Consider the following 22818-nt stretch of genomic DNA (forward strand, 5'->3'; position numbering starts at 1 on the left):
TTTTTAGAACTAGCATGGCGCTAAAGGTGTTAAATTTAAACACTATTCTTGTTTACAAAACATTAACACCCCAACATTGACAAATAAATACAAACTCCCTTCAAAGTACTCCATTTACTCTGCTGAATAATACGATCTATACCAGGTCATCCTTGCTATCAACGAATCCAATAATACCAATTATATTATATTATATTATATTCACAGACTCTCTAAGTTCCGTATAGTCAATCCAGTATGTCTACCCAACTAATCCTTTAGTCATAAAGATAAAACAAGAAGTTTATACCGCTCAACTGAATGGAAAAAATATTATGTTCTGGATCCCATCCCATATTGGAATTCAAGGAAATGAAGAGGCAGACAACGCTGCAAAAGAAGCTTGTGAAGTGTACTAAAACATTTACGAGTGCAGACGTGAAAACTACGGTCAAATGTAAAATGTGATATATTATGTGTGAAGAAAAGTGAAAAGTGGCCAAGCTACGCGATAGTAAAAAATCGATAAAACCCCGGCCCACATTACCAACAAGTCGGAGAGACCAGGTAATATTAACGCGACGTCGGCTGGGTAATACGCGATTAACTAATAGCCACGTGTTTTTCAATAAACAAGAACCAAGAATGTGACAACTGTGAAGAAAAGTTAACAATCAAACATGTATTAGAGAAATGTCAAGCAATAACGTCAAAGCGCATGTTGTACAATATACCAAACAAACTAAATGATATTTTAGGTCTACAGTGCAATATATCAAACCTAAAAAGTTTCTTAATTCTAATTAACATCATATTAATGTAATACAAATTATTGTTCGCTACTATTCTTTCGGTAATAGCCAATTTGGATGATGCTATTTTGTTAATAAAGAAAATATTAACAGTTACAGTTTGTTTAAAACATTAATATCTTTCAAGTAGTTACATATTTGTAAATTTACAATGTGCTCCTAAGACTGATTTTTTATTGTTAGTTTTTGAGTGTTTTTATCTTTCACAAATATATTAAGGACACACTATTAAGATATGTATTACATCAGTGGTGGCCAACTTAATCGGACTCGAGATCTACTGTCTGCCTTTGTAATTCTTGGCGATCTACTGACTAGGAATTTTTTAACTACACTGGCGAGCAATAAAACTTTTAATCCAGAATTTTAACGTGAAAAGTGAGCTGAATATCTCAGAGTCGCTCACTATATCTCAGAAAATCAATCACTGATTCTGAAAGATTATTTTATCAGCTTTCGGGATCTAAAATAATTTTGAATGTGAGTAAAACCAATTCATCTTTGAACGCTAAAATTCTAGATATATTAGTTTTATTGCTCGCCAGTGTGTATTAGTAATACGTAAATAACCCAAAAGTAGTCATTCTTATTTATTTATTTATTCTATATTAAATAAAAAAAAATTATGTGTGACTTGCGTTTGAACAGTTTTTGCTAGGTTCTTAAGGTCTGGTCTGAAATGTTGGAAATGGCCAACTTTAAAGAATCCACCGTAAAAGGATTAGTCAAGCTGGAACGCTGTTTACTTTTTGTTTGTTTTTTTAAACTTGGAAATTTGTCATTGCACACCAATGGCTAGAAATCTAGATGTGAACCTGACCTCGACTTCACAAATACGTCGCAGCGCATAGCAATTATTTCATTTTCAAGAAAAAGTTGGTCTATTTGGAATATCTCTGCAAATTGTTTGGATAGTTCAAAGGTGTCATGAATAGTATCATTTAATGAATAATTGATAAATTCGACCTATTTCTCAATTTTATTGAAATCTCTAAAACGGATTTAAAAGCCTGATACCACTGACTGAATTTCTGACGTATTTTTCTGTGGCTTGAAAACATAGGCAGGGTGTTTTTCCATGTGATATTTAATGTTCGTAAATCTTAGAAACCTTTTCTTTACAATATCAACTATCAAAGATACTGCTTGAATGCTTATCGTTTCTGATCATGTTTTGTTTTTGCCTTGCAGATCCAGATTCAATGTGCTCAGTTTACCAGTGAAATCTGCTAGAAATACCAAATCACATTGCCAGTCTGTCACGTAATTGCTAATGATCATCACCCCTTTCTTCAAGAAATTTAATAATGTCATGTAACACATCTCGAAACCTTTGCAAAAACTTGGTGCGACTCAGCCACCTTACGGAGGTGTGTAAGATTAACTCTAGTTATTTGTCATCCAGTTGTTACTTAAATAGCCGTCTTTGCAGAGATTTGCCTCTTGATTGAATTGCCAATTTTAAACGCAATATCCATCACGTCTTTTGTGTTAAAACTTTTACTGGTCAAGACCTGTTGATGAATAAGGTAGTGGTAATTAATGAAGTCCGGCAAATCTTCATCTTGTGGACATAGTGATATAAATCCATTACTAACACCAATCATTGCCTGCCGGAGCCACATCTGTCGTTATTGAAACAAGCTTAAATAAAATTAAATTAATCTTCCCGACAAAATGTTTGAATTCCGTGAATAAATCAATGCCACATGTTCTGCCTTTTAAGGATATCATAGTTAGCAGATCTTCTTTTGTTGAGAAATCATCAAAAACCATCCGAATGAAAATAAGTAACTGTGCAGTATCCATGATATCCGTCGACTCATCAAGCTGTAACGAAAAAGCAGCGCACCGGAGTAGATCTCTTTGCAGTTGTTCATTAAGATTTTTACTCAATTCAACTCAGATCATGTATACTTTTTTTATTTCATTTTTATTTTTTAAATTAATAAACACTAATTACTATTTAGATGGGAATAAGCCATAATTAAAGGTTAAACACTAATGTTTGTATTTTGAAAGCAATTTCCGAAGTGGAAATTGAAACGCCAATAAACTTACTTTAACCTTTAATTGTGGTTTATTCCCATTTAAATAGTAATTACTTTAAAAGCCACAAGAAAATAGCTTCAGAACAATATTAAAAAACACTAAATCTGATAAATCTTCGAATATTTCTTTGACATATTCTTCATCAGAAAACGGTTTACACTTTTGCGCAATTTCTTAACAAACTAAGAATGAAGCTTCAGTTACAGCCTTAGACTGTTCATACGGCTTACATAACATATTTTCCCAATCAGTCAAAACAGATTTTAATGCTTAAAGTTTATTCTTTCTCACTTCACTCTTAGGTGGAAACTCTGACTGGCATTTACCGTGCATTGTGTTGAAGTGACGCTCTAAATTTCCTTGTTTCGGTATTGCTACTGATGTATTGCAGATTAAGCAGCAACAATTTTCTTTTACCATGATTTACCATGTTGTGTTTCGCTTTTACGCGAGCGGGATAAAATAGCAGAATGAAAAGGGAAAGAAAGCGGCTACCCATTTATAGTCACTATATAGTACATAAACTACAACATTTGTAGTATCATGTACAGAGTGGACACTTCATAAGTCGCTCGCGATGATCGATGCAAGATTGCTAGCACGCCAATGATTTTCGTAATATTTATTTTATTTTTCCGATATTTTTTTCCTTGCACGCGACTAACTGACCTAAGGGCCGCGATCGACGGGTTGGCCTCCCCTCTATTACATTAATGTCGCAGTTACATGAGTCACAAATAAGGCGAATTAATTTGCAGATTAAGTAGCTGTAAGTTTGTTTGTTACAACTTACACATAAACGGATCAGGTTAACAAACAGCTGGCGGTTTAAGTTAATCTCGAACCAAGATTCGGTTGATTGTGAAAGATTATATTCTTTTCTATTCATTTGTCACTTTTTCTTTAAGAAAAGATTTATAGTGGGAAATAGACACTAACTTTAATAACACTGAAGAGGCACTGTGTATTGCTTCTCTGGAATGAAAATCTGTTTTTTCCATTCCTTGATGTCCAATGTGTGATGAAACCCATATAAAGCGTACTTACTGCCTCGCGTTGTTGAGCAGATGTAACTGTTTATTAAAATACCTATAGGATTACTTATATATAACTGTTTTATCGTATGTAATGCGCTGAGAGAATCTGTAATTATGACAGAATTTGAAATCTTTGGGTACGTATATGAATGAGAGCTTGCAGAATTGAGTATAGTCCTCCAGAGTAAATTATTGCTTCTAATAATTTGGATAAATCCATTATAGGTTTATTTTGTTTTGTAATGACGTTTCTCTGCAAAGAGACAACATTTGAAGCTTTTAAAATTAAATAAATTAAATAAAAACCAAAAGACTGTTATGTTTTTCTTTATATAAATATATAATATATTTTTTGAATGGAGTTCTTTTGAAATCGGTTCAGGAAGTTGATCTTGATGTTATGGTCAACTAAACATTATGTTGGTCTACTCATATAGCAAAAGTAGTTAGTAAAGCAAACTGCTTTATACTTTATATAGTATTTATGTCACCAGACTTACAAAGGGAACGAATACTAATTACTATTTAATTGTCTCCACAAACGTATGATCAGAAACAGGTGATGTAATATAATAATAATAGTCTCCCGTTTTATACCGCTGTCGTGGCTTTGGGAGTATAGCCGGGTAGTCTGCTATATCTAGGGCCTACGGTATACAAGGAAGGTAACATGGCCAGTGCTACGCTTCAACCGTCTATTATTACCCTTGGTTTTACCCAAGGTACTCATTTTTATTCAGGCTGAGTCGACCTGGGGCCTATAGACATTTTTAAAATGTCTAGATGTTCTTGCCGGCGGTAGGATTCGAACTCCGGACCACCGGCTTGCGAGGCAAGCATCTTACCGCTTGCGCTACGCAGGTAATAATGTAATATTACAAGTATATATTACATTACCTACAGGTAATGTAATATATACTTTTATAAATTACACCTAATTCATACCTAATTCTTAGGGGAGTTTTTGGGCAACATCAAACTTTTTTAATATCAGCGAAGATTCTAGACTAAGAAGTCATAACTTTAAATTAAAAAAGCAGTCTTTTAAGACTATTTTAACTTAACTTTACGTAAATTTAACTTAAGGTTAACTTTTTGGTTAACCGAGGTTTTGACGAATGGAAAAGTTTAAATTATGAATAGACTAGAAGCAACTAGTTTAAATAGTTTTAAAAACAAGTTTGATGAAAACTAACTGGATATTGTACCTAATCTAATGTTTACGTTGTATAATGTTTGTAATTTTTTAATGAAAACTGTTATAAAGGTAAGGGTGTATTTTATATGTTTTCTCTTCGTAAAAATAAATTTTGTTATATTATGTATACCGTAACGATTTTACTATCTTTATTTAAAGTATTTGAATTTATTATTAAAATCTTATAACACTACTTTATTTAATAATTATTTACGCTTATTTATTAATTTATTATCCAATTTATGTTAGACTTATAATAACGAATTTATAACACCGACTGCGACTGCCTAAATCCAGATTATTTTTATTTTTATTTTAAGTTCCGTTAACCTAGAGTTCGCTCAATTTTGCTAGAAGAATGTGAACAGGTTTTTTTACCTTCGATAGTCGCTTCTCGATTCATCGAAGCCAGTTTTGAAGCCTTTACCATTAGTGGCGAAGGGTTTGGAAATACACCTGTCGACGCTCGAATCTTCGGGAAGGTTACAGGTTGGTGACCGGTGGTTAATATAACAATACAGTCCATCTAATTTACTCACCGTTGCACGTCATTATCATTGACAGAGATCAAAGTTGCGAAAATATAAAAAAAATCCGGAATCCATTTTAAATCAAATAGGTCATAATATAGTTATTGCAAAAGTGGATTATACAACAAAATAAATTAATATTTAATGTAAATAAATAGAAACAAAACAAGAGTTAAAAAATAATCATGTTAAAAACAATTTGAGCCACTTGTATGCGTCGTATAAAGATGTAAAATGGAATACTTAAACAAAAACAACACTTTTTTCATTACTTATTAACATTAGTCAACACCGCAACTGTCAAATAAGTGTACCAATTTATGCCAAAATATCACCTTCGTTCAATTACAGTCACAGTGTGTTCCGAAAAAATGTTCTTCATAAAAACGCTTTATAATGCATTTATACAAAATAAATGAAACATATTATTGTGTATTTCTTTAAGTTAACATTAATAGAAATCTTTAAATATTATTTCTACGCGTATATAATAAAATACACTTCTCCAAGAAATTAACGCACCACTGTGAAATATTAAAATATTTTATTAGCGTTAATAAAAAATTCCATTGTAATGTTATATTTTGCAAGCCCCTTGTGTATGCTATTCGTACACTCAATATTTATTGACTGTGTTTTATCGCTAGTTTTTTTTGCAACAAAACAAAAAGAAGCAAGAAATGTACTAATTCTATAAATATACTAATTTCCAAGTGTTCACGAATTTTATTCGGCTACAGTTTAATTGTTGATTATTGTTAATTGTGTTTATTATGGAGCGTCAATCACGTAATTTAACCCGAGATGAATGTGCCCAAGCAGTGATACTGTCGGAAGAAGGTTGGAGTTACCAAAGAATTGGTCATCGGTTTAATGTGTCCTACACATCCGTCTCACGGGTGTTAAAAAGATTCCTCGAAACAGCGGATCATACTCGCAGACCAGGGCAAGGACGAAACCGGGTAACTACCCCTATTCAAGATCGACTTTTAAGAATTTCTGCTCTTCGACAACGTTTTGTAATACATCTAAGTCTACAAATTTAGCTTCAAGACGTGCATGCTATACAAATTAGTACTAAAACTATTCGACAGCGACTTAGGAAATACAACTTAACACCTAGGATGGCCGCCCGAGGTCCACTATTAACTGCAGAGCATCGAAGGGGGAGACTACATTTTGCCAGAGAACACGTTAATTGGTTAGAGGCTGACTGGGAACAAGTGCTATTTACTGATGAATCCTGATTTTGTTTGTACAATAACGACAGACGTGTTCGTGTGTTGCGACGACCCAACGAACGATATGCTCAGTGTAACTTCTAACACACCACATTTTTTGGTGGAGGATCCATTATGATGTGGGGTGGTATTTCTTTGACCGCACGTACGGACCTAGTGGTCATACAAAATGGAACTGTTATAGCTGAAAGGTACATATTGGAGATCCTGGAGCAACATGTAGTACCATTTGCTCCTTATATCACACAGATCACAGATCGTCAGAAATTATCTAGAAGAGGTAGAAATTAACACTATGGAACGACCAGCACATAGTCCGGATTTAAATCCGATTGAAAATCTCTGGGATATCCATGGTAGGCGATTAAGAGCGACACGGATTAACTTACAGGAAGTGGAAGAGAGGCTGATCCAGATTTGGCGAGAACTAGATCAAAATGAAATACGGCAATTAATTTTAAGTATGGGCGAACGATGTAAGGCTGATATACATAGTAGAGGTGAAAACACTCGTTATTAAGACTTTTTTCATATTTTAGTTTACTTTTCTTATCATTAGTTTTTTAGAATATTCCGTTTTATTTTTTTTCTCCTGTACTTTAACATTTTCTGATGATTAGACAAATTGTTATAATTACTTATAAAATGTAGAATAAATCTGGTGAAGTTTTTTTGTATTCTTTGTCTGTTTATAAATAAAATGGATTTATTGAAGTGGTGCGTTAATTTCTCGGAGAAGTGTATGTCTAGTGGCTGTAATGCCAGTGTACTCGGCAAAGTGATTCTAAAAAAGAACACACCTACCGTCTAAATATTTCGTGTTGGTATCATGTGACCTCACGGCCTATGACGCGGATGACATGCAACGGTAAGTAAATTAGATGAAGAAGATCAAGAACTAATTCTTTTGGGTACTATTTTTATTTTTTATTTTTTTACTTTGTTAGAAAATTTATTTAATATTATATTATTTAGTTGATTATCTGCAAATATTTTGTACCTTGGGCCACATAAGCTCTGCTTTGCTCGATATCGTTTTATATTATTACCCTGTATATCGCACTGCGGCTATTTTTGTATAAATGCATTTCGGAATCGATTGTTTACGAATTGTGGTTATAGTTGTGGGATGGTTTAGAAAATATAGCAAATTCATATTTATTATTTTTTTTGTTTTGGTAGTATTTGTGGTTTGTTGTGTTCTTTTCATTGTAAATTTAATATGCGGGGAACGTTGTTTATTATACATTCATCGAAAATCATAATTGAGATGACCGTGAAATACGCCTTCTATCCTTTGGATGTTTAGTCACTTCTTTACAAAAAATGCAAAGTAATTACAGATACATATTCTCACTTTTGTAAAATTAACTGGATATATTAACTGGACCCGCAATATGTAGTTTGTACAATTTGGATAATAACTCTTTGGATGATCCCATGAAGTGCTGCTACACTCACAAGAGGAGCTTTGAAATACTTCTATTTTGAATAGATGGGCTGAAAAGCAACCATGATGAATTTTAATTTTCGTAATAAGGGAGACATGTGATTTGGAAGGAGAAAATTTTAGGGGAAGAATGCTATTGGGCAGAGTTGGATGAATTGAATACTAGTGACTGATATGAGCATTAGTAATACTTTTATATAAAGTTTCTCATTTATTCCTGGCATCTTTTTTATTAGTGACAAGAAATCATTATTACAAACAAATTTAATATTTGTTTATTTCGGCATTAAAGACAATAGTTTAGATTTATTTAGTAGTATTATATCGTCTTTAAAGTGTTTAATTGGAGATCCAATGAGTGCTTGCAAAACCAATTTGGAGATAGATAGAATTACAGTTCCCTTAATTGGATTTTTTTCACACCAATCAAGCGCTCTATCTATTGCTAAACCTTCTGATACCAAAAGGTTGTATATATATATTTGAAATACGGTACTTCTACACGTATTGGATGGCCAATATAACAAATGCAAACCCACACTTGTTTCTCTTTTAGACCCATTCATGTAAATGTATTTATTTATATTTAATGTATATTTATATGTACTTATGATAAGTTCACAATTAAGATACCAGGCAGGGAAGACTGGAATAAAGGTGTATACATACAAGCTGCTGCTACCTGGTACACGGATGGCTCAAAAACATCGGAGGGTGTGGGAGCCGGCATAGTAGGGACAAATCAAGGGATACATTTCCCGGTAAGTCTATCTAAGGATGTGACAGTTTTCCAGGTGGAAATAACGGCAATCAAATTCCAGTGGAAGAAATAGAAAGGCAGGAAAGAACGTTCTGTTCAGTTGCCATCTTCACGGATAGTCAAGCAGCGCTTAAGGCACTCAATTCTGTAGAGGTCAATTCTAAGCTAATATGAGATTGCGTGTATGGCCTAAATAAACTAGGACACCGTGGCAAGGTTATGGTAGCCTGGATACCAGAGCACAAGGGTCATAAGGGCAACGAAAAAGCAGATGAAATGGCCAAACAAGGCTCATCAATGCCATTCATTGGACCGGAACCCTTCTGTGGCGTTGCAAAGTCAGTAACAAGAATGGCTACAAGGAAGTAGGTAGTTCACATATCTCTGGAATGGTGGAGGAATTCACCAGGACAAAGACAGGCATTACAGAACATTTGCCAAAATTTACGGCAGACCTAATAAGCAAAGACAGGAAAACAGTCAAAGCCATAGTAGGTCTTCTAACAGGGCACTGTAAGCTGAATAGGCACTTGAAGCTGATGGGATTATCAGATGATGACCTGTGCAAATTCTGTTACTTCGAAGAAGAAACAGCAGAGCACATTTTATGTCAGTGTGACAGTCTGGCAAATGTGCGGTTCTTTGCATTAGGAGAAGAAAATCCACCGGCAAATAGCTACATGGAAAGTATAGTCTCGAAGCTACTAGACTTTATAAAAAGGGTCAGGATAGAGAATGTTATCTAGGACTAAAGGACCACAATAGATCTGAAAATGTCGCAGTGGAATAGGCCAAAAAGCCACCTCTCTAAATCTAATCTAATGTACGTATGAACGCTAGCGCATACCCTTAAAATGGGTTTTACAATAACATTATTTATACATTGATGATTAGAATAGATAGGAAATATAATATGCGGTTTATATAACATAGCCTCAAGATCATACTGATAAAATGGGTATTTTTGAACATATGTTGATACATTTATTATATAAATTGATATCAATAAAGGCATCGGCCAATGAGGAGAATTCTTTTTTTTTCAATAAGGATTTGTTAGGCTTACAAGATTATTTGCTACTATTTTGTTAACAGAAACATTTATCTATTTGCTAAATATTGTCTCTACGTTTATGTAGATCTAATAGGCTCTTGTGCTTCAGCTAAAATTGCATGATTTGGTGGTGATTTCATTTCTTCTAAACATATTTTGATACAACAATGGTTACAAGACAAATGTAAGGAGATTGAAAACTTGGAAGCCAAATATGATTCGTTCTATCTTCACAAGAAAGTTAAAGAAATTATCAACAATAGAAACAGGAAGCAGACAGTACTTATAGACCAACAAGGGAACATGATAAAGGAAGGAAAGGAGAAACTAAAACATTGACAGACATACATAGAAGAACTGTTTGACGATCAAAGGCAACCTTCTTGTGATAATTTTCCAAAGGAAAGTTCCAGAAATAAGCAAAGAAGAAGTAATGCAGTAAAGCTGATAGACAAAGATCGAATCCATTTGTTAGTAGACTTATTTAACAAGATTTATGAAAACAGTATAATTCCTGAAGAATGGCTAAGATCAACCTTTGTCCCTCTTCCCAAGAAGGCACATGCTAAGCAGTGCAGTGATCATTGCACGATCAGTCTGATAAGCCATACCTTAAAAATATTCCTTAAAATAATTCACAATAGAATTTATAGAAAATTGGAAGAAGATATCGGAGAAACTCAGTTTGGATTCCGGGAGGGATATGAAACTCGCGAAGCATTATTTGCCCTTAACATCTTGACACAGAGGTGTTTGGATGTGAATCAAGATGTATTTGCTTGTTTCATTGATTACAACAAGGCGTTTGATAACGTCAAGCATGACCAACTTTTAGAGATCTTGGAAGCTAAACAGTTAGACACTCGCGATATAAGAATAATATCTACTCTGTATTATAATCAGAAGGCAGTCGCACGCATCGAAAATAGCACAACAAATGAAATTCAAATTAAAAAGGAGTTAGACAAGGATGTATGCTGTCACCAATGCTATTTAATCTCTATTCGGAAGAAATTATGAAGAAAGCATTGGAGGAAGAAGAGATTCGGATAAAAGTTAACGGCCAACCAATTAATAATATTAGATACGCAGATGATACGGTTTTAATGGCGGAGACAGTACAAACCTGCAAGCCATTTTAAACAAGGTAGTCACAGCTAGTGAAGAGAAACGGTTAACAATGAACGTCAAGAAGACGAAATTTATGATTATTTCAAAAAAACAAAGAATGAATGTAAACCTGTACATTCACAATAACGAAATCGAACGGGTGCACAAATATAAATATTTGGGAACAAGCGTTAATAACAACAATGACATCACAGAAGAAATAAAAACGAGAATTGAAAAGGCTCAAGCTGCTTTTGTTAATATGAAGGATATTCTGGGAAGTCATGAAATTAACTTAAACCTGGAAATGAGATAGTTAGTAGAGACAGTTAGATGCTACATCTTCTCGATACTGCTGTACGGAGTAGAGACTTGGACTTTAAACAAGAGCAATACAGATAAACTAGAGGCCTTCGAAATGTGGATATACAGAAGAATTTTGAAAATACCTAGGACAGACAAAATAACAAATAGTGTAGTTCTTCGAAGAATGAACAAAGAACGGGAGCTGTTGATCTCCATCAAGAGAATAAAGTTGGAATATCTTGGTCATGTGATGAGAGGGAAAAAGTACCGATTGCTCCAGTTAATTATCCAAGGAAAGATTCAGGGCAAATGGGGAGACGACGTATATCTTGGCTGCGCAATTTAAGAGACTAGTTCCAGTGCACATCTAACCACTTATTTAGAGCAACAGCTTCAAAGATACGAATAGCAATGATGATTGCCAAACTCCGTAGCGGAGAGGACACTTGAAGAAGAAGAATTTATTTTGATAGATTTAAGTTGTATTCTTTCAAGCTTACATAAGTTAGTGTTTGAGGATGAACCATATAATGTATAGCCATAATCTATTAGAAGACGAATATAAGCTTTGTAAGACAAGAGCGAGGTATTGACATCAGATTTCCATTTTTATTTAGATATATCTTTAAGTGCATTTACCCCTTTCTCACATCTTCCTCACAATATTATTATTAAAATATTAAACATACATGTAATCAAACTTGTATCTACTTCATGTATGTAAGCTTAGGTATAATTTTCTTTTTAACGTGCAAATTTTTTAAAAGCAACTTTTTTATTACTGCAAGATGTATTTAGGAGGCGCCACAAAATTTTCTGCTTGCATCAACATTACAAATTGTATTTTCTCTTAAGACGGTCTTCAAAAGACGCCGCAAAGGATAAAATACCGGGTTTTCGCATAACGGTAAACTTTTTGATCTATTTTGTTATTTTTGCCCTCATTTTCGTCCTAAATTTATGCTAATGTTGATGTTATTCGTGAAGTAAATATACATGTTCGAAAGTTTTTATCGAAAGTTTATAAATTTTTCCAGACAAATGCGTAGACCGTGGTTAATGTTCTATATCCTTATACGAGGGACATTTGAAATTATCGAGTTTCCAGCTATAGTTCTTTTTTAAACTGGTAATGCTGTTTACTGACAAATATTTCAGAGAAGACACTCCTGTTTAAATATTAAGGCTGGCTTTTTAAGGGCTAATCTCTTCGCTTCATTATAGACTAGAGAGTAGAGTAAATTTTAATTTGCATAAATTTTTTAACATGATTGAGCAAATAACGTCACTACCCAACCCTGTGCAAAACCTTTTATCAGAGCTGCAAAGAAATAAACCGGACTGTCTAACCTACGACGAACTCGTAAACGAAATAAGGATAATGATTTAAAAATTTGCGTCGATTTGTGTCGATCGGATAGCCAAGCGGGCTGGGCGGCTGGCTTCTCCTTCGCTTCACTGCGAGAGATGTCAGTTCGATCCCCAGCTCGGTGACAGAAAACAAAAAGGCTAACGCAGCAGTTTAAAATTCTAAAATGAATCTGCGGCTTAGTCTAGAATATGCTGGTATCTGATCGGCCTATGGTGGAGCAGTACGGCAAGAGATAAGGGCTTGCGGCTCGGTGATACTCCTCCATAGATCCCTACCGGAAGGGCGTGTGCCGCCTAAATACCGGGTATATATATATATATTTAAAAATTTGCACGTGGAACGTAAGCTTTTATCGGTCTGGAGCCACAACTCTGCTCGTACAAGAAATGAAAAAAGCCAAAGCAGATATCATTGCCTTACAGGAAATGAGGTGGATTAGCTCAGGCATCTTGGAAAACAATAACTGCAATATTTACTACGTGGTCATCCTACCCGACTCGAATTTGGTGCCGGATTTATTGTAAGCAGTAAGGTCAAACATAGTATAATTGATTTCAAAGCTATTGATCATAGGATATGTCGAATAAGACTTAAAGGGAAGTTCGGTAATATTAGAATTATTAGCATCCATGTTTCAAAGTTTATTCCTCCTCCTCTTTAATATTTCCGTGGAAAAGGCAATCAAACAATTAAATATTAGAATAAATGTAACTATTTTTAATGGAAAGACGCAAATTCTAGCATTCGCTGACGATATCGTTATAGTGGGAAGAAGAATGAGAAACATGGTACAGTGTTCTACAAGGCTTGCGGACGCGGCAAGTGAATTAGGACTTGTGGTATACGAGGAAAAAACCAAACATAAGTTAACCCCCGAAATATTCAAATTATAAACTTTTTCACTTTCTTTAACCTCATTATATCACCCCCTGTTTAATTTCTTTTTATTTTGTCTATTATACCGCCACCTACTACTGTCCATCATAAAACTTTAGGTACCATTTTTTTGCTTTGTTAATTTTTCTGTATTAGTATTAGTAAAAACTATGTGGTAAATTTATTAAATTTTTCGGCTTTCATATCGAAAATATTCGCCAGAAATCGCAGGGACGTTACTACTAGGATATCGCTAAATATTTTTCACATAATTTTTCTTGATGATCTTTGTATTCTGTATTTTTCTTCGTCTATGTACCGGGTGGTCCAATAAGCCGATCTCTCGGCTATATATCAGAAGCTATTCATGTTTTCTCCATCCATAACTTCAGGAGAAAAAATTCCTTAGTAAAAGTGGCCAAGAGAAATCGCTGGAAATAACTTTCAAGTAATGAAAGGCTCCCCCTTAACCGCTAAAAGGCGTAAAATGTGAAGAAAACTTTGAAAATCAGTTTTTTGAGAAATATACCCAATTATACCAAGTGTTAAATAAGTAAACTAGAAAGGGGCGTAAATTCTGCACAAAGTTGTTCAAGTACTTTTTTTTATTTTTTCAAATAAAGGGTGGGGGAGAGTGGGAAAGTATTTGTGGATAAATACCTATAACTTTGGTTTGGATCAACCGATTTTAACGAAATTAGTGTCATTCGAAAGAGTGTGGATAAATTAATTTACCGTATTATCAGTACTAATAATTCGTGATGAGTATATCAAATGCAGAATTGTATGATATGATTAGAGTTTGTTTCGAATGTCACCAAAATGTCGCTATTGCCTCACGTATATATTCTGTAAGATATCCTGACAGGAGACATTATGGCCAAGTATTTGAAAGAAAGGCAAGAAGATTAAGAGAAACTGGTAGTTTTCATGGTCCTTGTTTTAAACGACGTAGTAGAGGTATGGCCGAAGATAATTCAACCGATGTTCTTGCTTTAATTCAACAGAATTCACATATAAGTAGTCGGCAAATCTCTTCTTCTTCATGTGCCTTGTCCGTTCCGAACGTTGGCAATCAACATGGCTTTTCTGACTTTGTTTACGGCAGATCTGAATAGTTCAGCAGATGATAATCCGAACCATTGCCGCAAGTTTTGGAGCCACGAGTGTCTTCTCCTCCCTGGACCCCTTCTGCTGTCTATTTTCCCTTGAACGATCAGTTGTAGTACTCTATATTTATTAGGTCTCATAACGTGACCCAAGTATTCCAACTTTCTTTTCTTTATACTTATTCCTACCTCTCTCTCTTTACCTATCCGGCGTAGTACCTCTTCGTTGGTCACGTGCTCAGTCCAGGATATACGTAATATACGTCGGTAAGCCCACATTTCGAAGGCCTCTACTTTTTTCATCAATGTTGCGGTCATTCCATATAACAAAACCGGGAATACATAACATTTCAGAAGTCGAATTTTGAGAGGTAGGGTGAGGCTTTTAGAGGAGAAAATTTGCTTCATGCTAGTGAACGATGCTCTTGCCTTTTCTACTCTTATACGTATTTCCTTCGCTTGATCCCAATTTGAGTTAACTATTGTTCCCAAGTAGATGTACGAATCCACGTGTTCAATTCTTTCATTGTCTAATATCAGTTGCTGTGGTGGTTGTTGGGTTTTGCTTACTAACATCCATTTGGTTTTTGTGATATTTAGTCTGAGTCCGTATTGTGCACTTGTTTTTTGTATCTTACTCATTAGGCAACTCAGTTCCTCCATGCTACTTGCTAGAATCACAGTGTCATCAGCATACCTTATGTTATTAATTATTTCTCCATTTATCTTTATGCCTTCTGTGCTTTCCTCCAGCGCTGTCTTAAATACTTCTTCTGAGTATATATTAAAGACAATAGGAGACAAGATACAGCCCTGTCGTACCCCTTTCTTGATCTCAATTTTATTGGTCAATGTAGATCCTACTTTCACTTTAGCTGTTTGGCCCCAATAGAGACTCGCTATTGTTCGAATGTCGCTGTAGTCGACTCCGAACTTATGGAGAACTTCAATTCTCTATAGAATTAAACATGCCCAAAACTACTGGGCTCAGGATTTTAAAACATCACAGGTTGGTTTTTCATATTATAAAGTGAACGTCTAGGTCAGCAACTTGGAATTCCCTTTAAACTTTAGATTCAACTGTTATTTTAATATTCCGATTAAAGCGGTAACACGGCGCTTTTATCCTTTTATCCGTTTCTTAAAAATACTTTTTGAGTACTTAAAAGATTTTTTGAGTTTTAGTAAATATAGTGGTTTCTTTTTCACCAATATTTGTTGTTCTGTTTTTTAGACTGCATCCTTATCATGTAGTTCTCCACCAAGCTTTACATTAGAGAGATTTTGATGCAAGGCTGGATTACTGCAATTGGATGTTAGGTCTACTAGAAGAACAACCGCATATCATGTCAAAGAATTTGTGGACAGACGAGGCTACGTTTAATAGTGCGGGTGGTGTTAATCTGCATAATATGCATTATTGGGTTAAAGAAAATCCGCATTGGATACATGAGGTGCAGGTTCAAGGTAGATGGAGTCCTAATGTTTGGTGTGGTATAGTTGATGGAAAGATCGTAGGTCCATATTTCTTTGATAGAACTTTAAATGACAAAACATATTTGGATTTTCTGGAAAACCAGTTGCCTGTTTTATCGGAAGATATTTCCTTACAAACAAGAAGATATATAATATTACAACAGACGGGTGTCCTGCGCACTTTTCCAGACGAGTTCGAGATTATTTGTATGCAAGTTATCCAAGTAAATGGATTAGATTGAGAAGTATATTTTCATGGCCAGCTAGATCTCTAGACTTAACATGTCTGGACTTTTATCTGGGCGGAAGATTGAAGACCTTAGTATACCAAACTCGGGCAACCACGCAAGACGACATGAAACAGCGCATTATAAATGCAATAAATAGTATATCAAGAGCTGAGATTTAAGCAGCTGTTATGTCTACGCGCGAAAGGTTACATATTTGTGTGGACAACGATGGAAAATAATTTAAACATTTAATTGGACATTAAGTTTTAATGATCGAGATATTTGTATGATCTTTCACATATTTAGTTTGAAGTTATAATAAAGGGTGAGTCAATACTATACTTATGTTTATGCGTTTTTATTCATATCTCGAGTTCGACAAAAGCTATTAACATGCGGTTTGTGCCATTTTATTACGAATGTAATCCAGTTCCATTATAATTTACAATAAATAGGTGTTTTCATTAAACATTTTGAAGAAAAAAGAAATTTTAATTTTTTCTATTCGAAAGTACCCTTTACCCATGACAATTAAAACTAAATGCAATTGTTTTATAGTACATGTAAATTAAATTATCCACACTCTTTCTAATGACACTAATTTCGTTAAAATCGGGTGATCCAAATCAAAATTATTGGTATTTATCCACAAATACTTTCCCACTCTCCCCCACCCTTTATTTTAAAAAATAAAAAAAAGTACTTGAACAACTTTATGCGGAATTCAGGCCTCTTTCTAGTTTACTTATTTAACACTCGGTATAATTGTTCATATTTCACAAAAAACTGGTTTTCAAATTTTTCTTCACAGGTTAGCCCCCTAGCGGTTAACCAAGAAACTTGAAAGTTATTTCCGGCGATTTCTCTTGGCCACTTTTACTAAGGAATTATTTCTCCAAAAGTTGTAACATGAATAGTTTCTGATATATAGCCGAGAGATCGGCTTATTGGACCACCCGGTACATTGCACTTCATCTTTTTTTGTAATATGCTATTGATATTTACAATTACACCACTTAATTCTATCTTAGTAATCTAAAACAACGACATTGTTCCAAGAAACATTTTCTTGAAGTACAAGCCCTATTTTATAGTCAACTGTTATTGCCATGTTTTGAATGGTCTTTGAAATTTGAAGACCGGGATTCGCTTTATTTTCTATTTATTGAAACGAACTTTACGAATCCATAAAACCCGTTTGTTTTGACAAACGGATATTACAGCGAGTAAAGTAATATTCTTTTTCAATTCCGAGTCGCTTTGGAGATAAAAGAAAAATTAATTGAATATTAAATCTTCTAGAAAATCACATACGTGCTAATTATTGTTAAGTGCCATCTGTAAAGAAATATGGATGGGGTTTGTGTGTATGTGTGTGGGGTATCATGGCATCAGACAAAATCTATTTGCCACAAAACATGAAAATTATTAAGTATTTGAAATGTTTTTATATTGTATATTTTTTTTAAAATTTTTTTTTATTAAGTAAAACCGCGTCAACCATGAAAGGTTATTGGCAGGGAGTAGTTGTACATAAAATCAGATGTTTGCTTATAACAACTAATTACAATTGAGAACTTTATGGTACTTTTGTAATACCTTGTAATAGCTCTGAGTACTATTTTACCCAATCGTCAATTTGTATTAGTTCTATCTTTACCCTTTAATGGGTATTCCCACGGAGCTTCTGTATTGAGCTTTCAATACTTAATATATCTGTTCATTTTTTCTGAAAGGTAAATATTTTTTCTGAAATGTAAAGATTGTTGATGGGAAAAAATATTATTTAGCCAAAAATCCTTGTATAAATTGTAACAATCTTTTGGCCTGTAATACACCCCCACACACCCGTAATCCGTTGACAGCTTTCCAATATTTTTGTGACACCTGATAAAACTTTCTAATTTGTCTATAATGAAATTTTAAGCAACTCGAAATAATTTACGAGGAATTTAATTTATTTCAGGTAATCTATTTTATACGAACACGCGGAAATGAGAGCTATAAATTCGTCTGGAAAGGTTCCAAAAACACACTGACATCATGCCGTTTATTTAGGAAAGATTTGGAAAAAACGTTGGCTTTTCCAATTACCTTTGCGAACTCTACGAAGATTTACTCGTAACAGGTCAGTAAAGTAAACTAAATAGGGACAATAATTACGTGGAAAATTTTGTGTTATTGCAATTGTCTAGTCTTTTTTTTATTTTTAAAATGTGTAAGATACGATAAGAATTTAGTGCTTTAAAATATGTATGTTGACAATTTGTTTATTTCGGAGCAACTTACAAAAAACTAGTAATTAATTTTAACATTAACAAAAGGGATGAATATATTTATTGAAAATGGTTGACAAAAAAATAAAAATTTTCAGAATTTTGTAAATCGGGTTTAAAATTCTTCTTGTTATCAAATAAATTTGTCGCTAAAGCCTAGCTTGAGTGAACCTTTGTTTCAATCGAGATAATATTAGATCCTAATGTAGTTCCAAAACAAATTATCGTAATCGAAATCGATGCCATTTTGTTGTAATACCGCTCATACGATAAGTTGCACGACAAATCGTAAAGACAGGTCGTAGAACATTTTGCCCAATGACGTAAATTTTAAGCGATCGGTTGTACAACTAGTTCAGTTTAGATTATTCATCATAGCACCAACTGTTTCTAAAAATGGAATAGATAATTATTATGAAGTAATTGATGGATTCGACCGTTACTTGATGGAAATTCATTTTATGTAACAATAAAACACTAAAAACTTTGTTTTCAAAACTTCCACAAAATTTATTTTAAACTCTTATCACTACAGCTATTTCGGCTGATTGCCTTTCTCAAGTGATCTCTTTTTGGCATGCGTTTACACTTTATAGTCTATAGTTCTACTATTCGTTTATTAAAATTTCTACCAGTTTGACCGATGTAAGTTTTTGGGCAGTCGCCACATTTAAGTTTGTATATATTGTGTAAGTGCTTTTTATTTTGGCTCTTGTTGTTTTTAATATATTTGCCTAGGTTGTTATTTGTTCTGAAAGCTGGTGTTATTCCTTTCTTTTTTATGTGCTTGGCTATTTTTGTTAATATTTGGCCTGTATATGTAATCGAGCAGAAGGTATTGGGTTTTTTCTCTGGTGGTGGAAATACTAATTTCAGGGCTTTTTTGTGTAGTTTTTGATTTAACATTTTATTAATAGTTTGTTCGTTGTATCCATTGTTTACTGCTGTTTGCTTAATGATATTTAATTCTGTCTCAAAATTGTATTTTGACATCGGAATTTCTGCTAATCTAAGTAACATACTATGATAGGCTGCCAGTTTATGTTGTGTGGGATGGGATGATGAATTGTGTATAGTCGTGTCAGTATGGGTACGTTTATGAAATATGGAGAAGTCATGTTTGTTTTTAAGTCTGATAATTGGTGGAGATACGTAGACGACGTACTGGTATGTTTCACAGGAACTAACAGGCCACTCGACCAGATTTTATCGTATATTAATTCACTTCATAGTCATATCAAATTTACAATAGAAAAAGAACAAAATCATTCCACAAATTTTTTAGATTTAAAAATTATCAGTGGAAGTTTTGAAAACAACGTTTTCAGTGTTTTATTGCTACATAATTATTATTACATATTTACGAGTATTCACATATGCACCTACGATAACCTACTGCTACAAGTTGTGAGACCGTTGACCGATGACATTCTTCTTTCGTACTGTGCACTTCATTACTTTTTAAGAAGAGTATCAAAGAAAAGATTTGGAAGATACAGAAGTTGTGGTGAATGAATGAAGAAAGCTAGAGGTTTGGTACTCCTCCTTGTATATATATATATATATATATATATATATATATATATATATATATATACATATATATATATATATATATATATATATATATATATATATATATATATATATATATATATATATATATATATATATATTGTTATGCTATGTAAAATTGAAAATAATATTGGTTTGCTCTTAATATATTTCAAAGTATAAAATATAATAATTCAAAATATTTCAACTGATAAACTATAAAAGATATTTCGAAAAAATGAAAGCCCACCATTATCTTTGGATTACCTGTAGTAAACAAAATTTAAAGATATGCATAAATTATTTTCTTTGTAAAATATATTTGAGTGAACGTAGTGAAATGAACAATGCGACCGGGTTTTCCAAATGGACTTGTACAGTGAATAAGACAATAGGGTAGAATTTAGAAATTATATTTCTCCGTTACTTCTTAAGAATTTGTAGAAACCGATTAGCATGTTAATAGTTTTTAGGAAATTTATAATTGTAGGTAAAATTGTTGTTTGTCATCTAAATGGTAGATGGGGATCAGTGTGACGAACTCTGATTGGAGGAGATAAAAAAAGGTGGGATAGCTATGTAGGAAGGAGAGTTTAGCGAGATTTTTGAGGGAGAAAAGAGAGGGAGTTGTTTTCCAAGGGCGCAAGGCGAACAGTCGTTGTTCTTTGGTGGTTCCCAAGTGATAGTAAGCATTAGAAGTGAATGTTTGTGAGTTTTCGTGGACTAAGTGTATCCTGACGGAAGCTGATCCAGTAAAATATTGTAAGTCATACTTTTCTACTTATATATTCCAAGAGTCACTGTTCAGGCCGGAACGAGAGATTCAGTTTATCGAGAGGAGAAGAGGCTAGCGTCTTTTGAACGATACGTGCATCTGAAGGAGATCAGGCGAGAAGACGAGAGGCTCACAATAATTCGTTGCAAGATTGCTGATTACCTAGGGAACTGCGAAGAATAGATAGTGTAGGCTACAAGGAATAAGGATTTGGACAACTCATCTTCAGAGAGATAGTTTTTTTTTTCCCATTCGTCAGTTTTCCTTTATCAACAAAGTTTTTTTTTATTGCGTCAGAAAAGATAGAAATATTTATCAGGAGATATAGAACAACAATTTTGATTTGAAATTTTAATTTATATAGTATATAACATTAATTTTTGAAGGTTCACGTACGTAGAACAAAATTTTGATAATCATTGTATGAGATATTTTTTGTTTAAGATATTTGAGTGTGGATTTTATTTCAATATATATAATTTTGTATCATATATGTTGATTATTTTGCTATTCCTTAAACCTTACCTATCATATGTAAAGCATAGATATTGAAGCACGAATATAACCCTGAGATAAGAGAACTAAATAGTTTGATAAAATCATATCGGGTATGTGGTCTATATTAAATAAAAAATCTTTGTTTTTTCTAAAGCTCAATATTTCGCCATTTATTTGATGGCTTCATCGGGAGTAAAGAAATTAAAAGATTATACACATAAATAAAATTGAATACTAAAATAACATTATTGTTGATGAAACTGTACATTTAATAAAATGCATGTTAAAATTTAAAATATCTTTGAGCACGTTCGTTAACAATAAATAAGATGGAACAAATTGTTCCATCCATTTAATATAGACCATATATATATATATATATATATATATATATATATATATATATATATATATATATTTATATATATATATATATATATATATATATATATATTTATATATATATATATATATATATATATATATATATATATATATATATATATATATATATATATATATATATATTGCTATATCTGTGTTTGACTTTTAAAATGTTCCTAATTTTATGACCATGTTCTTCAATCTCAGACTTATGTTGCTTGTCACAAGGTTTCTTCACAAGAGCTTGAAATCAGTTATGAAGATTTGTTGTCTGAACAAAGTCAAATAATGTTGAAGAAACATTAACTAATATTGGGAAAGATGGTAAAAAATGAGGAGATAGCACGATTACGGAATGAAAGATGGACAAGGAATTCTCTAATGAAGACCAATGAGTGATAAATACAGCCAAAGCAAATTTCCAGCTGCTGATCAGATAACATCAAGAAAATGTCCACGAATTGGGTTGCAACAGCACGAGATAAAAAAATAAAAAGGAAAACCCTTGAAGAAGCCTATGTTCGACTATGGACGCAAACAAAGGCTGTATGATAATATATAAGACACCACTATTAGTTAACAAAATGCGCTATATTAGGGTCAAGAACTTCCTGATACTGCGAGTCTTATAGCTCGGGCTCAAAAAGACCGCATATGTACTTAATAGATCGAAAAGTTATAACTAAATTATTTCTTTTTATCTTATAACTTATAGTATCGATTTCATCCGCATATCTGG

At 33.3% G+C, this 22818-nt stretch overlaps 1 protein-coding gene across 4 annotated transcripts in view; it reads left to right on the forward strand.

Annotated features, from left to right (window-relative positions):
* LOC140449771 (cardioacceleratory peptide receptor-like) overlaps positions 1–22818 on the forward strand; it is a 544190-nt gene that overhangs the window by 83503 nt on the left and 437869 nt on the right. Inside the window, exon 1 of one of the 4 annotated variants that reach the window (XM_072543105.1) lies at positions 18495–18720. The exons of the other annotated variants lie outside the window; for them this stretch is intronic. The gene's annotated coding sequence lies outside the window, so the exon portion shown is untranslated. Of the gene's footprint in view, positions 1–18494; positions 18721–22818 lie in introns of those variants that run through there. 4 annotated transcript variants of the gene reach the window in all.

This window comes from Diabrotica undecimpunctata, chromosome 9 (genome assembly GCF_040954645.1).
Source record: "Diabrotica undecimpunctata isolate CICGRU chromosome 9, icDiaUnde3, whole genome shotgun sequence".
NCBI classification, from domain to species: domain Eukaryota; kingdom Metazoa; phylum Arthropoda; class Insecta; order Coleoptera; family Chrysomelidae; genus Diabrotica; species Diabrotica undecimpunctata.